The sequence below is a fragment of the Somniosus microcephalus genome, unplaced genomic scaffold, assembly GCF_052327205.1.
Source record: "Somniosus microcephalus isolate GS21.2 unplaced genomic scaffold, FLI_Smic_1.0 unresolved_chr2, whole genome shotgun sequence".
Lineage (NCBI taxonomy): Eukaryota > Metazoa > Chordata > Chondrichthyes > Squaliformes > Somniosidae > Somniosus > Somniosus microcephalus.
Genome location: NW_028225180.1, coordinates 38,053,749 through 38,067,494, shown reverse-complemented (window position 1 = coordinate 38,067,494; position 13,746 = coordinate 38,053,749). Strand labels below are relative to the sequence as shown.

Genomic DNA, 13,746 nt, shown 5'->3' with positions numbered 1-13,746 from the left:
GAGATCAGCGAACTCAACACAGGAGTACAGTATCGAACATGGGAACTTTCTGATATGTTTTGCTGGATGCTACTCTTTCGAGGGACTGCTTCTATCCAACGTGCAGTTGGGTAGCTTTGTTTAGTTAAATATTCTGAAATAACTATTGGTGAAGAAAAATAGACAAACACTTCGACTCGTACATAATCTCTTTAGTAATACAGGCAGTCTTGAGGCAGCTATTCTTTAATTCAGGAGCGGTGAGGTACAGTTTTACCATCACATTCTGCATTTCAGAACCAAAAAGCCCCATCACAGATGGCGTCCAATTCAGAAGAGGATAAAGATGAAGTTTGCAGGGGCTTCAATGAGGACACTGCCTCAGCTATGGAAGAGACAGTTTCAGTTTAAAATATCAACAGAGAAACGAGTACCTTGGTTTGTGAAATTGAAGCTCATAGTGAATTCAACAAAGGTATTTGTCCTGGAATAAAGGATTTCAGTAAAGTAATTCTATATTGAATATTTGAGGGTGCTTTAATGTGCAAGAGATGCTCTGTGTTGATAACGTGCCCACTACCGTAGTCATTCAAATCGGATTAACACAATGCCTTGCATTATTATGTAAATGTCTTCAGCAGCTCCTGTTCAACCAAAAACAAACATTACATGCAAGAATATTACAATTAATTGGTTCAATTTTTGTTCATGAACTTTTTGATTTTTTTCCACAGTTGTCTGTACTGGAAAGATCTTGGGGTCAGCAAATGAAGAAACAACCAAAGAGACTGAAAGCAGAAGATACTGTTTGAGAAATAGAGAGAGAAAAGTTTACACTGAAGAAAGGGAACTTTGTGACGAATAATTACCTGTGTATGTCCAAAGCAACCTATCCATTTCCTCAGGGCAGAAATAATTTATTGGGCATTTTGGTGTGATAACACAGGAGCCTCGGTAAGCCAGGGGATTGGTCGAGAAATACAGCATGTCAGAGTGGTGGGACAGGAGTGCAGGCCTGTGTTTGCCCACAAACAGGTACTGATTGTTCTTATTCATTGAGGAAAATCATTCACAAATATGATCGCCAAACTATTCATAATAATTCTGGAAGCTTGTAATAAAACATAGAAACATAGAAGATAGGAGCAGGAGTAGGCCATTCGGCCGCTCGAGTCTGCTCCACCATTCAATGCGATCATGGCTGATCATCCAAATTCAGTACCAGGTCCCTGCTTTCTCCCCATACCCCTTAAACCCTTTAGCCTTAAGAAATATATCCAACTCATTCTTGAATATGTTTAATATATTGGCCTCTACTGCCTTCTGTGGTAGAGAATTCCACAGGCTCACCACTCACTGGGTGAAAAAATTCCTCCGCATTTCTGTCCTAAATGGCTTACCCCTTATACTTAGACTGTGACCCCTGATTCTGGAGTCCCCAAACATCAGGAACATCCTTCCTTTATCTAGTCTGTCCAGTCCTGTCAGAATGTTATAATTTCAATGAGATCCCCAATCATTCTTCTAAACACCAGTGAGTAAAAGCCCAATCGACCCAATCTCTCCTCATATGTCATTCCTGCCATCCCAGGTGAATCTTCGCTGAACTCCTTCCATGGCAAGAACAAGGACTTTCAGTAATCGTAACATAATGGCCCCTGTTTACAGGGTATAGCAGCAGCTTGTCTAAGTTATTGAAGCATCGTATGCCAGCCTACAACAGGACCTGGACAACATCCAGGCTTGAGCTGACAAGTAGCAGCTAACAGTCAAACTTATGAAGGGCAAGCAATGACCGTCTCCAAAGAACTGATGATGCAGCCAGAATTAATTTGCGAATCAACATGGTTTGGGAAGGGATGTGGGGAGAAGTTGATGTCATAACTGAAAGGGCACATTTGAGAAGTGGCACTGCCCCCAAGAGTGATTTGCCTGATGCTTTAGAGGGACTTTTCTAACTGGATATGCCTGCTGAACTTCATTCAAAAAATGAGGAAGCTTTCAACTATAGGAAGCAATGTCCAATTGTCTAATATATGTATGATTTTCACCACTGTTTTAAATTCAGCCTCCATGCGCAAAATTCCCTTCCTGCCCTCTCCTAATCTTATTAGGTTTGGCACGGCTTGGAGAGACTGTTGCCAGTTTTTACAATGTTGTTGTAAATTGTGTTCAGTACTGCATTCTGGGATTAAAGAACCGAACATGTCGCCCAGAAAAAGCCCTTGTATACAACAGAGTGGGGAAAGATTAGACTGACACTGGGTGTAATTTTCATAGAGGGAAGATGCCCCAAGTGTTTTCACCAGCTGATAGTTTCCAGAAATAGCATACTTGTGTGTGCAGACTGAATTGCAATCAAACAATGAGGAAGATCAAAGCTACGATAGGTAATCTACCTTTCTCAGTATGAGCTCCCTTCTTCTTCATGGACACTGAATAATGAACTGAGATCCTGATCCATCTTTAATTTGTACTTTATGAGTTAGTTTGTGAAGACTGCGAGACATTTTTTATTGAAGAATACCCTGTGCATGGTGCTCCAGTGTTCATAAAGGACACGGTGGTAGAATTCAGTCAGCCAGACAGAGCACGTTTAACCCTTCTGGAGGATCTCAGCATAGCAACTTCAAAAATTCGAAAAGCTGGTCTTGGTGTATGGAATGAAGGGCAGGTTATTCCCAACGGTGTTCACTTTGGACACTATAATGAGTAGTATCAAATGAAGAAGCAGCTGCTGTCAGTGGGTATTCGTGGGTGGTAATTGACTACTGTTGCTATCAAATTCCTTATTGTATAAAATAAAGGGTCAGGACTTATTGGTATTTATTTTTTATAAATTATCCAAGCTCCCCATTCCTGGTTGCTAATCAGTGAGTCTTACTGGTAAGTAGACAGCGAGTGATGTCTGAATTAGTCTTTGCTGTGAAGCCTCTTGTCTTCAACTAGCCCATCAACACATGGAAATGTTCACAAATGAAGAATGGGTTACTGGGTGCATTATTGTAGGGCTGGGAGCAGCCACGGAACTACCCGAACATGACTCACCACCATCAGGAAGCGAGAAAGCAAACATGCATCTATCGGACTGAAACCCACCAAACACCACCACAGAGGAAACAGTTGCAATTCACCCCACTGAGATCAAATGTGTATCAAAGTTCACAGCACCTTCCCCACAGCTGATAGTCTCAGTGCTGTGTATCAGGTGCCTCTCACCCCACTGTGACCAAAGGTGTATCAAAGTTCACAGCACCTTCCCCACAGCTGATAGTCTCAGTGCTGTGAGAAAAATCACACTCTCCACACAGACAAAAACCCTCTCAACCCACTGTGACCAAAGGTGTATCAAAGTTCACAGCACCTTCCCCACAGCTCATAGTGTCAGTGCTGAGAGAAAAATCACACTCTCCACACAGACAAAAACCCTCTCACCCCACTGTGACCAAAGGTGTATCAAAGTTCACAGCACCTTCCCCACAGCTCACAGTCTCAGTGCTGTGAGAAAAATCACACTCTCCACACAGACAAAAACCCTCTCACCCCACTGTGACCAAAGGTGTATCAAAGTTCACAGCACCTTCCCCACAGCTCATAGTGTCAGTGCTGAGAGAAAAATCACACTCGCCACACAGACAAAAACCCTCTCACCCCACTGTGACCAAAGGTGTATCAAAGTTCACAGCACCTTCCCCACAGCGGATAGTGTTAGTGCTGAGAGAAAAATCACACTCTCCACACAGACAAAAACCCTCTCACCCCACTGTGACCAAAGGTGTATCAAAGTTCACAGCACCTTCCCCACAGCTGATAGTGTTAGTGCTGAGAGAAAAATCACACTCTCCACACAGACAAAAACCCTCTCACCCTACTGTGACCAAAGGTGTATCAAAGTTCACAGCACCTTTCCCACAGCTCATAGTGTCAGTGCTGAGAGAAAAATCACACTCTCCACACAGACAAAACCCTCTCACCCCACTGAGACCAAAGGTGTATCAAAGTTCACAGCACCTTCCCCACAGCTCATCGACTCAGTGCTGAGAGAAAAATCACACTCTCCACACAGACAGAAACCCTCTCACCCCACTGTGACCAAAGGTGTATCAAAGTTCACAGCACCTTCCCCACAGCTCATAGTGTCAGTGCTGAGAGAAAAATCACACTCTCCACACAGACAAAAACCCTCTCACCCCACTGTGACCAAAGGTGTATCAAAGTTCACAGCACCTTCCCCACAGCTCATAGTGTTAGAGCTGAGAGAAAAATCACACTCTCCATACAGACAAAAACCCTCTCACCCCACTGTGACCAAAGGTGTATCAAAGTTCACAGCACCTTCCCCACAGCTGATAGTGTTAGTGCTGAGAGAAAAATAGCACAGACAAAAATCCTTTCACACTGCTGAGGCTAAATCAGTCTCCCTACCCCTCCAAACTATATATTAAATCTCTGCCACCCCCTGCCCCCAGCTGAGGCGGCATTCTCACCCCAGAACCTCTCTGAGGCAAATCCCTCGCTAGAATTCCTCCCCCCACCAATTGGCAAAAATATTGAACTCTGTGGCAGCCAAATCCGGAGGTTTAGCGCCAGCCGTTAAGGCCAGTTTATGCTGTGTAAATGGCGGCCGCCACACTTCCGCTGCATCCTGTGGCCGCCGCCATTTTGGGAAGGTCAGTAGTGCTGCCACTACCTGCGCTCGCTCCAGATATTTAGATGAGGCAGATCGTGATGTCAATGATTGTAAACGCTGATTTGTCGCAGTAGATGGCAATTTCAACGTTGCTGCTCCATTTTGACCCCTCTCTAATCACGGCAAACTGGCCATGAGTTCAGCAATGGTAGCATAGTGGTTATGTTACTGGATTAGTAATCCAGTGTAACAACAGAAAGCGCTGGAAAAACTCAGCAGGCTAGGGCAGCATCCGTGGAGAGAGAAAAAGAGTTAACGTTTCAGGTCTAGGACCCTTCGTCAAAACTGGAAAAATGCAGGAAATGGAAAGCAGGTTTAGGGGCTGGGAAAAGGGGCAGGGGATGAAAGATCAAAATTGAAGGTCAGTGATAGGATAGAAAGCAGGAGAGACTAAGAGACATTGAGAGACATTAAGAGATATTCAAGGCGAGAGGAGGTGGTAATGGGACAGGTTAGGGAACAAAGGCTGGCTCTAGATGGGGTGTGAATTGCGCTGGCAGAATGAAGGACAGCTGTCATGTGGGAGGGAAGAAGAAAAAAAGGGGCCAAACAAAAATTGTGGATAAAAAAACTAGAAGCAAATATATATATGTGATAGGGGCCGAGGTTATGATTTGAAATTGTTGACTCGATTTTGAGACCAGAGGGCTGTTGAGTGCCTAATCTACCAAAGTTCCATTTCATCCTTCGACTCATCCGACGCTTCAACAAAAAACTTTTGTTTTTCCTTTCTGATGTCAAGGATCGCAAGTTTCATCAACTCTTGAACAACTCTTCCCCTTCACTTTCCCCTGACGCCCCTTCTCCCAATCTCACACCGTGCCGAGTTTTCACTATCCCTACTGACCTTCCCCTCTCTGGCTCTGAACGATCAATCCTCAGCGAAAGCCTGAGCTTCATACCCTTATGCCCACACCTCAATGAATTTCGAGCTCCGCATGATGCTGAGCTCTTTTTCCACCGCCTTCGCCTCAGTGCACACTTCTTTGGCCAGGCATCTTCCACCCGCATGGCTGACCCTTTCTCCCGCTTTCAGAATTCTCGTTTTACCTGGACCCCTCCCTCTGGCATCTCACCCTCTCTAGATCTCTTCTTTGCTAGCTGCCGTCGTGACATCGGCCTTCTCCATTTATCTGCTCCCCTCGCTCATTCCAACTTACCTCCCTCTGAACTTGCAGCACTCCTTTCTCTCAGATCCATCCCTGACATTGTCATTAAACCAGCTGACAAGTGTGGTGCTGTTGTTGTTCGGCGATCCGACCTCTACCTAGCGGAAGCTGAATGCCAACTCTCCTTACCCTCCTCCTACCTCCACCTGGACCATGAACCCACTACCGAACATCAAAGAACCGTTTCCAATACTGTCACTGACCTCGTCTCTTCTGGAGATCTTCCTCCCACGGCCGCCAACCTCATAGTTCCCCAACCCCGCACAGTCTGCTTCTACCTCCTTCCCAAGATCCACAAACATGACTGCCCTGGCAGACCCATCTTTTCAGCCTGTCCTTGCCCCACTGAACTTATCTCTTCCTATCTCGACTCTATCTTTCTCCCCTTGTCCAGTCTGTTCCCAATTACATCCGGGGCTCTTCTGACACCCTCCGCCAGTTTCCAGTTTCCCGGCCCCAATCGCCTTTTTTCACTATGGACGTACCATCCCTCTACACCTCCATCCCGCACCAGGATGGCCTGAGGGCGATCCTCTTCTTCCTCAAAGAGAGGCCCGACCAGTCCCCATCCACCACGACCCTCCTCCGCCTGGCTGAACTTGTGCTCATATTGAAGAACTTCTCCTTTGGCTCCACTCATTTCCTCCAAATCAAAGGTGTTGCTATGGGAACCTGCATGGGTCCTAGCTATGCCTGCCTTCTCGTGGGATATGTGGAAAATTATTTGTTCCAGTCCTACTCAGGTCCCCTCTATCACCTCTTTTTCTGATACATTGATGACTGTATTGGTGCCGTCTCCTGCTCTCGCGCTGAACTAGAACATTTCATTCATTTTGCTTCCAATTTCCACCCTTCCCTCACCTTCACATGGTCCATCTAAGACTTTTCCCTTCCCTTCCACGACTTCTCCGTCTCCATCTCTGATGATAGGTTATTGACTAACATTCACTACCAGCCCACTGACTCCCACAGCTACCCGGACTACACTTCCTCCCACCCCGCCTCCTGTAAGGACTCTATTCCATTCTCCCAGTTTCTCCATCTCCACCGCATCTGCTCTGATGATGCCACCTTCCACACCAGTGCTTCCAACATGTCTTCCTTTTTCCTCAACCAAGGATTCCCCTCTACCGTGCTTGACACGGCCCTCGACCGTGTCCGTTCTATCACCTACACTTCTGCCCTCAACCCTGCGCCTCCCACCCAGAACCATGATAGGGTTCCCCTTGTCCTCACCTTTCACCCCATCAGCCTCCACATTCAACGGATCATCCTCCACCATTTCCGCCACCTCCAGCATGATACCACCACCAAATGCATCTTCCCCTCACCTCCTCTTTCAGCATTCCGTAGGGACCGCTCCCTCCGAGACATCCTAGTCCACTCCTCTATCACCCTCAACACCCCTTCCCCTTCGCCCAGCACCTTCCCGTGCAAGCACAGGAGATGCAACACCTGCACTTTTACCTCCTCCCTTCCCACTGTCCAGAGCCCAAACACCCCTTCCAGGTGAAACAGCGATTTACTTGTTCTTCTTGTAATTTGTTATACTGTATTCACTGCTCACGATGCGGTCTCCTCTACATTGGGGAGACCAAACGCAGATTGGGTGACCGCTTTGTGGAACATCTCCAATCAGTCCGTAAGGGTGACCCCGAGCTTCCGGTTGCCTGTCACTTTAATACTCTGCTCCACTCCCACCCTGACCTCTCAGTCCTCGGCCTATTACACTGTTCCAATGAAGCTCATCGTAAGCTTGAGGAACTAGAACTCATCTTTCGTTTAGGCACTTTACAGCTTTCTGGACTCAACATGGAGTTCAACAATTTCAAACTGTAACCCCTGCGCCGAGTTTTTCAGGTGGCAGCTGTTGATGATTCTGGCATCCCTATTAGCAGCATTTAATCTCTCCTGCCTTTAATCATAATAACATAAGAACGTAAGAAATAGGAGCAGGAGTCGGCCATTCGGCCCCTCGAGCCTGCTCCGCCGTTCAATGAGATCATGGCTGACCTTCTGCCTCAACTCCATTCACCGGCCCTATCGCCATATCCCCTGATGCCCTTACTAGTCAGAAATCTATCGACATTAGTTTTGAATATACCCAATGACTGAGCCTCCACAGCCCTCTGGGCTAGAGAATAACAAATATTCACCAACCTCTGTGTGAAGAAATTTCTTCTCATCTCAGTCCTGAATGGTCTACCCTTTATCCTGAGGCTGTGGCCCCTGGTTCTAGACTCCCCAGCCAAGGGAAACATTCTGCCAGCATCCACCCTATCAAGCCCTGTAATCATTTTGTATTGTTCAATGAGATCACTTCTCTTTCTTCTAAATTCAAGAGTATACAGACCGAGTTTATTCAATCTCTTCTCATGAGACAGTCCCGCCATCCAGGAATCAATCTCGTCAACCTTCGCTGCACTCACTCTATGGCAAGTATATCCTTCCTTATGTAAGGAGACCAAAATTTTACACAGTACTGCAGGTGTAGTCTCACCAAGGACCTGTATAATTGGAGTAAAACTAATTTACTCCTGTACTCAAATCCTCTTATAATGAAGGCCAGCATACCATTTGCCTTCCTACTCCAAGCACAGATTGCCACTTTAGTTCCTTCCTCCCCTCCCCCACTTTCCCTGCCTCTGCACCTGTTTAAAACCTGCTCACATCTCCTACTTTTAGCAGTTCTGACGAAGGGTCACAGACCTGAAACGTTAACCGTGTTTCTCTCTCCACGGATGCTGCCCGACCTGCTGAGTCTTTCCTGCATTTTCTGTTGTTATTTCAGATTTCCAGCATCCGCAGTATTTTGCTATTGTACTGGGGAGAGATAACCTCACCGCCTTCTTAGGAAGTTTAATCACTTTATTCACTTGCTGATTTGAGCTCCGTTTGGAGTTAGAGTTTATTTTGTTTTACTGTTGCATGTTTAACGACAGCATTGAAGAGGGAAAGAGAAACTTGGAGCAACTTCTTCTGTCAAAGCTGCAATGAGACTAGAATTTAAAGGTTTTTAATGAACTTTTCACAAAAAATGAACGTTAACAACACTTTTTTCACCCTAATTTTCTGGTATGATTTTGGAAAGAACGAGTAAAAATCAAAGTTCCCCTCACCTCAACAAGTTCCAAGCGGGTCTTGAAGTCCGAACCCTTTGAAGGAGGCTCTGAATTGCTTAAAATATTTAAACATTGAAGTTTCTCAATATTTGATTTTGAACGATCGACTGAAGTGAGTAGCTTCACACAAACATTCAACCACGCTGGTGAGGAGGGAGAGGGCAGGGGAGGATTTGGAGGTGTTACATACTACTTTTTATTGAATTTAAAAATTTCATTGAAAATACAAACCATTTTATTTTGTATAATATTAAAACAGAAAATGCTGTAAATTCTCAGCATGTCAGGCAGCATCTGTGGGCGAGAAACAGATTTAACATTTCAGGTCTGTGACCTTTCGTCAGAACTGGAAAGTGTTGGAGATGTAACAGATTTTAACCAGGTGCAGAGGCAGGGAAAGGCGGGAGGGGAGGAAGGAACAAAGCGGATGGCCTCTGATAGGGTGGAAGGCAGCAGTTGTTAAATCCGGCCTCTGCATCTGGTTAAAATCGCTTACATAACTATTTTTTTCAGTTCGGACGAAAGGTCACAGACCTGAAACGTTAAATCTGTTTCTCTCTCTCTCCTGAGATGCTGCCTGACCTGCTGAGTATTTCCAGCATTTTCCGTTTTTATTTCAGCTTCCAAAATCCGCTGTATTTTGCTACTCTGAAGGATTTCATTTTGTCTGTCGTTCTATAGTCTGAAGAAGTCCCAGGAACAACGTAGTTATCGATTTTCTCTTAATTGTTTAGTGGAGTGTTAATAGAAACAAGAACTCTGTAAAGATGCATGAAAAATGCAGGATGCTCTTTGGAAAAAAACATTATTTCTTTATTGAGAAAGACACACAAAATACTTTTATTAAACTGATAATGTACAATTTCTATTCTGTATAAATATTTGAATTAGGAGATTGAAATTTGAGGGAAAAATGAAGTTTGTTTGCTGCTATTTAATTGGGAAGTACCTAAAATAATTCAATTTTTTTTTGATAAGAGCGGGGATTAATTTTGTGGAGAATGTTTGAGAGAAAAACATTGGAAGCGAAAGGGTAAATGAGCATCTTTAAGTCAACATATTAGTTAATAGTTCCAAGTCAGTCTGATTTGTTCTCTTGTCCAGGAAGAGTAATGAATATTTATTTGTGTAAATCATAGCTTTTCCTGCTTTTTGTTTTTAATTCAGTGACGCAAATAGTGTTTGTGTTTTCTGCAATTGTGAATAAGTGCTGCATTTCTGACATGTTATATGGAGGGTGTGCTGGTTCAACAAGACCACGTTTATTAATGGAGGTGCCTGAAGTTGGAAATAGGGATACCCGCTTTTGTTCATTTTTTTTTATACTGTGAACTAAAGAACTACAGCACTTTATGTCTGTTGGTTGTCTGGTTGCATTGTGATTAATTATCTGATTACATAGGAAAGCCGCTGCTCCTGCTGCTTATGCAACCATGGGTATAGCGACATGAGGAATGGGCTAATGCATTGAAAACCTTAAAATTAATACAAATTGCACGAATAGATCTGCATCATTCAGCTCATATTGGGCTTTTGGATTGTTTGTCGATGTGTAACTGAGTGACGTTTCTGAATTGTTAATTTATTTTTCTGCAGTTCTTTTATATCCCAGTCACTTCTGACAAGGATTTATTTGAATAGAATTTGTACATGACGAACTAAAATCGATTAATTAATTCTACCGTAAAAAAACTAGCAGAATGGGCATGTAAATGAAAAATTAATTTCAATATGGGTAAGGTTGAGTTGTTGCATTTTGGTTGCAGGAATAAGGACCCCAGCTACTCCTTGGAAAATAAGATTGTAACTGGGGTAGAGGTGCAAAGGGATCTCGGAGTATAGATTCACAAATCATCAGAAGTAGCAACGCAGGTTAAAAAGCCATAAAAGTGCAAATGAAGCACGGGTTCATTTCTAGAGCAATAGATTTCAAAAGCAGCGAAGTTATATTAATCATGCAGAACCTTGTCTGATTGTCTCATGATTTGAGATGGTGGGGTGTCAATATCTCATTATGGTCTATATGATTTTAACTGGTTGCTGTTCCTGCCGTTGTTGTAAAAGTTGTTTTTCTAAAAGTTGCTCTAAAATTTGTTGTTCTAAAATTTGCCCGCGGACGAAAAGGTCGTGCTCAAAGCAGTTCGTGGCCATTCAGTACAAAAAGATTTGAGGCAACATTGAAGGATCTAACGACATTAGTTGGGGTGGGGAGGTATGAGGATATTAGATGGGGTGGGGAGCAGCTGCCGATATTAGGTGGTGTGGGATTTGCTGAGAATATTAGGTGTGGTGGGGAGGAGCTGAGGATATTAGCTTGGGTAGGGAGAAGCTGCAGATATTAGGTGTGGTGGCGAGGAGCTGAGGATATGTGGTGGAGTGGGGAGGAGCTGAGGATATTTGGTGGGGTGGGGAGGAGCTGAGGATATTAGGTGGGGTGGGGAGGAGCTGAGGATATTTGGTGGGGTGGGGAGGAGCTGAGGATATTAGGTGAGGTGGGGAGGAGCTGAGGATATTAGGTAGGGTGGGGAGGAGCTGCAGATATTAGGGGGGGTGGGGAGGAGCTGAGGATATTAGGTGGGGTTGGGAGGAGCTGAGGATATTAGGTGGGGTGGGGAGGAGCTGAGGATATTAGGTAGGGTGGGGAGGGAAGGAGCTGAGGATATTAGGTGGGGTGGGGAGGAGCGGAGGATATTAGGGGGGGCGGGGAGGAGCTGAGGATATTAGGTGGGGTGGGGAGGAGCGGAGGATATTAGGGGGGGCGGGGAGGAGCTGAGGATATTAGGTGGGGTGGGGAGAAGCTGCAGATATTAGGTGGAGTGGCGAGGAGCTGAGGATATTAGGTGGGGTTGGGAGGAGCTGAGGATATTAGGTGGGGTGGGGAGGAGCTGAGGATATTAGGTAGGGTGGGGAGGGAAGGAGCTGAGGATATTAGGTGGGGTGGGGAGGAGCTGAGGATATTAGGTGGGGTGGGGAGGAGCTGAGGATATTAGGTGGGGTGGGGAGGAGCTGAGGATATTAGGTAGGGTGGGGAGGGAAGGAGCTGAGGATATTAGGTGGGGTGGGGAGGAGCTGAGGATATTTGGTTGGGGCTGCTGGAGCTGGGGATATTAGGTGGGGTGGGGAGGAGCTGAGGATATTAGGTGGGGAGGGGAGGAGCTGATGATATTAGGTCTGTTGGTGAGGAGCTGAATTTATTAGATGAGGTGGGGATGAGCAGCATATGCTGGCTGGGGTAATGAGGTGTCGAGAATGCCAAACGGCCAAATCGATACTGAAAGGCACAGAAAGAGGCTGAAGCAAAGAGGACAACGGCTCCTTTGGGTAAAGTAAGTGACTTCTTCGAAAACAGCAGCACAAAGTGAAAAGCAAAGACTTTTACTCTGCAATAAACCAGCCTCTTTTCTGATGATATTCCAATAAAAACTACAGTTGGAGATGAATGCCTTTATTAATTTTTAAAGTTTTTTTTAACTAATGTGTTGATTCTAGAAATGAAGAAATATTTCCCAAAAAACATCCCACATTATACATCAGACTACTTGTGGACTGGGCAGTTAATTGCAATTGAACTTTACAACCGCAGCTTAAATTGATAGAGTGCATTAACTGTAGCGGAACAGCCCAAGGTAATTAACAAGAGCGATATCAATAAGAAAACTTTTTCACACCGAATCACAGAACGGGATATCAGGACGGATGATGAAAAGCTGGATGAAATAGGTAGGCTATAAGGCACATCTTAAAAGAAGAGAGAGAGTCGGTGATGTTCATGGATGGAATACCAGAGGTTCGATCCGAGGCAGCTGAAGGCATGATCGCCAATGATGAAACGATTCAAATCATGGATGCACATTAGGCCAGACTTGGAAGACTGCAGAGATCTCGAATGCATGTGGGCTGGAGGAGGATACAGAGATAGGGAGGCGCGACCGCAGGGAGGGATTGGAAACTCATAAAATTCTAACAGGACTAGACAGACTAGATGCAGGAAGGATGTTCCCGATGGCAGGTGAGTCCAGAACCAGGGGTCACAGTCTAAAGATAAGGGGGAATCCATTTAGGGCAGAGATGAGGAGGAATTTCTTCACCCAGAGACAGGTAAACCTGTGGAATTCACTACCACAGAAGGCAGATGAGGCCAATTCATTAAATATATTCAAGAAGGAGTTAGATCTATTTCTTAAGGCTAAAGGGATCAAGGGATATGGGGAGAAGGCAGGAACAGGGTACCGAGTTTGGATGATCAGCCATGATTTCATTGAATGGCGGAGCAGGCTCGAGGGGCCGAATGGCCTACTCCTGCTCCTATCTTCTATGTTTCTATGTTTGATAATAAACATGTGGATTTTATAATTAAGGCATTTCCGGACATGGAGACAGTGAACGTCATCAAGCACAGCGGTGATGGGTGAACGAGATATTCAGGGAGTTAAGATACGGGCAGCAGAATTTGGGAGAAGGATGGAAGATGGGTGGCCGGCCAGGAGAACTTTGCTATAGACATTTCTGGAGGTAACATATGCAAGGGTGAGGTTTTCAGCAGCTGATAAGTTGAAGCAGTTTGAGAGTCGAGCGATCTTACGGAGCTGGAGCCGCTATGTGGTCGGAAATTCATGTCAGGGTCAAACACGACACCAAAGTTGCCAATGGTCTTGCTCAGTTTAATACAGTTGCCAGGGATGTAACCGGAGGTCAGGGAAAGGAGTTTCTTGCTAGGATCTAATGCAATGGCCCTAAGTCTTTCTCGATATTTAGTTTAGGACGTTTCTGAAACCCAATATTGGAT

General features: G+C 45.0%; 1 pseudogene; it reads left to right on the top strand.

Moving 5' to 3' along the window:
• Window positions 1-325: 325 nt before the first annotated feature.
• Window positions 326-13,372, top strand: LOC147092537 (uncharacterized; annotated as a pseudogene).
• Window positions 13,373-13,746: the final 374 nt, after the last annotated feature.